Genomic DNA, 4,561 nt, shown 5'->3' with positions numbered 1-4,561 from the left:
AACACTATCTGCAACGTTCCCAGTTCAAAGTATCCACCTAATAAATATTAGTCCTCTGCTTTCCCTTCTATTCCACGTCTCCTCAAAGGAAAGGAAATACATGACAAAACTAAGTTGATAACATTGGATTTAAATGTAACTAAGGTAAATGTAATTATTGTTGGGCAAGTCTTTCTGGAAGTAAACCAAAAAAATTTTCTGAAGCAGTAAATGAAAGGAAATATTTTAGATAAATGAACATTTAGAAGCTAATGATTTGTACTAGTAAAGGCATCAGGCAAAGGGAAGGCCAATATGCTGTTAGTAGAAAAATAAACATATACATAATTTTGGAGAGCAATTTGGTAGTAACCACCAAAATGTGACCCAGCAATTTCACTTCTAGAACTATATTTTTGAGAAATAAACACAAATAAACAGGGATATAGTGTAACATATTTGCATAGCAGCTCCTAAACTCAAGAATGCAAGAGCCGGGCGCGGTGGCTCAAGCCTGTAATCCCAGCACTTTGGGAGGCCGAGACGGGCGGATCACGAGGTCAGGAGATCGAGACCATCCTGGCTAACACGGTGAAACCCCGTCTCTACTAAAAATACAAAAACTAGCCGGGCGAGGTGGCGGGCGCCTGTAGTCCCAGCTACTCGGGAGGCTGAGGCAGGAGAATGGCGTAAACCCGGGAGGCGGAGCTTGCAGTGAGCTGAGATCTGGCCACTGCACTCCAGTCCGGGCGACAGAGCGAGACTCCGCCTCAAAAAAAAAAAAAAAAAAAAAAAAAAAGAATGCAAGAAATGTAATATTTTTGTCATAAGTCAGCTTGATTTATAGTTCAAGCCCATTGCACCAGGTGGTAAAAATAAATCTCATTTATTTCAGGATTCATTCCCTGATGTTTTTCTGCAGTTGCATGTGAAAACCAGGAGGCACATACAGAGCAAAGGTGTGTGTGTGTGCGCGTCTGTAGAGTATTTGGCCTTATGTCTAATCCATTCATGCTGTCATCTGCTGACTTGGCCATCATTTGGTTGGTACTTGATAGATTTTATATGCAGATTGCTGCTGCCTCATTGCGTGATTTTCTCCTCACAGTCCCATCCTGTCTGCTTCATCCTCATCACCTGCTGCTTCTGTTGCCCCCACACTATCGTGGGCTGCCAGTTACTACGGGAGGCTGAGACTCTGATTCCTTTGATACTTTCACATGCTTAGGATTATTCTGCTGTTTCCATGTCTTGTAAATTCTGAGGTTGTGTGGAACTCTAATCAACTACGTACTTATTTATTTTAGTCCTACGAATAGAGCAGATCAATAAAGTTCAACTACTAGTTTTGAAAGTGTCACAGATTTCCATTTGGAACATTGTGTTACTTTAGTTTTTATCTGATACTGAAGAAAAGAAAATAACCATTTTGATGGCAAAAAAATCTTGTTTTCAAGACAAGTCCCAGATGTAAGTTACTTCTTAATCAGTGACTCAGTGATTATAACTTAGCAACATGCAAGTCTGTGTTAACTATATATAGCACTATTTTTGTATGCATTAAAATGAGCCTCTGATGGTCGAAATAGTTTTTTTAATTTTCAAAATGATAGCAGCTGTTTATCCTTAATTTCGAGAATAATTTGGGGAGCTGTGTACTTTCCTTTTTGCCCAAAAAACAGAAATGACTTCATTGTTTAGATACAGGAAGAAATATGTTAAATCATCTAACCAATGCTGCTTGGAATAGGCTTCTTTAAAACATATTTTGATTGTGTAACTGTTCTGAACTAAACTTGGCTTGCTAAGTCTCTGGATGTTATATAACCTCAGAGAAAATACAAAAATAAGAAATAAAGACAGAATTAAACAAAAGACAACGAAGTTGAGGCATTTCAGTGTTCATTTCTTAAGAACCCATAATGTACCAGGTGTTGTGAATACAAAGGTAGATGGAGCACAGCTCCTGTTGTTGAGATCTCCAGTTAGGTGGGGAGATAATCAAATAATAGTGGCAACAGTAAACACAAAGTGCAGAGCCAGAGAGCATTTATTCTACCCGAAGAAAGGCTTCATGGTGGAGGTAACGTTTAATCTGTGGTGAAAGAGGAAAAGAAGCATATTCAAGATTAAAGGACAGAATTTACCAAGAGATCCTGTTCATTAGACTATAAGCTTGGTGATAAGAGGAAGAATGTCTGATTGACCTTCTATGCACTTAATGCCTAGAAGAATGCCTGATATACAAGATGTAATAAATATGTATTTGCTGAATGAGTGGAAGCATGATTTCAGGCAAAGGTGAGTGGTTCAAGGTTATTGTATCTGATGAAACACAGAGAGTGGGATTAACAGATGAGAAAAGCTAGAAAGGTATGCAAGGACCAAATGCCATGACTATTACCTTCTGAGAAGTTAGGATTTTGTTTTGCAGGCAATGGCATGTCATTAATAGCATTTGAGTAGGGCAGAGACCAAGGTGAGGATTTAATAAAATGTTGAGTGGATCTTTCCAAGTGCTTGGAACTAGGGTTTATAGGTAAGGACCAATGATAAGTACCTCATATTATAAAGAAAACACTCAATTATCAGGTCACAGGCTTTATCTTCACTTCCTCTGGACTTCCCCTGCCGCCCCCAACACACACACACACACACACACACAAGAAACCCTGTGGAAGTATGGCATTCTTGGTGAGGTGGAATGTTCCTCCTTTAGCCAGGATGCCTGAACAACCCTGCAGCCTCTACTCCCTAGTCTCAATAACCCCTTCACAGGGAGCCATGGGAGTCAAAGTGGTCCTCTTCTTTTTTCCCTGAGGGCCACAGAACTTGGTGTGATGATCCCTCCCCCTCCCTTTGGCTTTTATTCACAGGCAAATTACTAAACAGACCCTTTTTCTAGGCAAACTGTTATAGCAAACCACCTGCCTTCATACATTGCTAGACTAGAAGAAAGGACCAGTCTCCAAGTTCCAGCTCAATAGCCACCTACAAGGTACACCCATCAAGCATTCCCAGTGATTCTCTCATCACACTCTCCACTGCAATTTCATGCAGTGTGGTCCCCAGACTTTGCAGCTGATCAAGCATTCAGCCAGGGATGGAACCAAAATACATAGCTTCACCTCTCGCAGGGATCCTCAAGCTCTTGTTCATGATCCCTAACCTTCAGGCCTTATCACTGGGCATGGTGGTGGATAGAATGTGAACACAGACAGGTGAGCAAGAAAGCCTCCCTCCACAAACATGGTCCAGAAAAGTTATTGTTTTGTTGAATTTGGGATTGTAGACGGTATAGCTCCTTACCCCTTAGTTTAGAGTTGGTAACCAAACCGCTGGCTGCTCTCTTTGGAATGTGGAGCCAATGAGCACTTCTTGTCCTCATCTAGAGATCTGAGAAGCCAACTTCAGGGCAACAGGAAAAATTTCTCTCAACATTCAATATTGGTTTCCAATAGAAATAGAACGTGAGCCACATTATGCAAGTCCAGTTTTTTTTGTAGCCACATTAAATAAGGTAAAATGAAACATGTAGGACTAATTTTAAAATATGTTTCAACCCAAGGCAGCCAACTACATTTTAATTAGTGATCAATATAAACATTATAAATGAGATAATTGCATTTATTTTTGACACTAAGTCTTCAAAATCTAGTGTATATTCTATACTTACAGCACATCTCAATTTGGACTAGCCTCATTTTAAGTGACTAATAGATTTTTTTTGGATAATACAGATGTAGATTAACTTGTGACCAAAGCTAGCAATCGTTCCTTATTGATCACAGGGTAAGTTCAAATTCTTATTACAAATATATTTGTTTTTAGGGAGTTGTCTTCAAGGGTAGTGGGGAGGTCACCTGATGCAGGTCTCTTCTCACCATAGAAGACCACCCTATTTAACATAGTCTTAATTTCTAATTGATTATTTAGAAACTTAATTTTTTTAAAACTCTGAAAGGAATATTTTTTCCTGACTCAGGTCACTGCCTTAATTAAAAACAGCTGAACTTCTAGAATAAATTTTCTTTGAACTTTGCATCACAGCTTTTAAAAACTGATGAATTTTTTCCTCTTAAAGCACAAATCAAACTTTCCTTCCACAAAGGCAATTCAGTACAACACTTTGCAGATGGATGGGTCTACTTCAATGGCTTGGTAACTGAACACAGGCTGGATGTGCCCCATCTGCTCTGTCTCAGATTTATTCCTTCAGACTGAGCAAGAAAAAATCAAGATAGAGTAAAATAGTGGTCATTATTTTTTAAATTTTATTTTTTATTTTTTTGGTTTGGCAAGTTGCCTCATTCCTCACAGACTTTATGAGGTGCTTATGTCTTATTTTTTTAAGGTGAGAACTGTGATCCTATCTGTATTCTATGGGTTACTTAGCACATTGAGAATGCCCAATAAATATTAAACAGGAAGAGTTTATTGAACCACTAAACACCATACACTTTCTGGTTCATCTATTGTACCAACTTCCGGTGCAGAACCATCATGAATGGATGAGTGGCTGGAAGATTAATGAGTGAATTTATTTGATAGTACACTGACAAAGTATTGGTACTTATAATTA

The sequence above is a fragment of the Rhinopithecus roxellana genome, chromosome 1 (genome assembly GCF_007565055.1).
Source record: "Rhinopithecus roxellana isolate Shanxi Qingling chromosome 1, ASM756505v1, whole genome shotgun sequence".
Taxonomy (NCBI): domain Eukaryota; kingdom Metazoa; phylum Chordata; class Mammalia; order Primates; family Cercopithecidae; genus Rhinopithecus; species Rhinopithecus roxellana.
The sequence above is the reverse complement of the archived record's forward strand: the minus strand, read 5'-3'. Positions refer to the sequence as shown.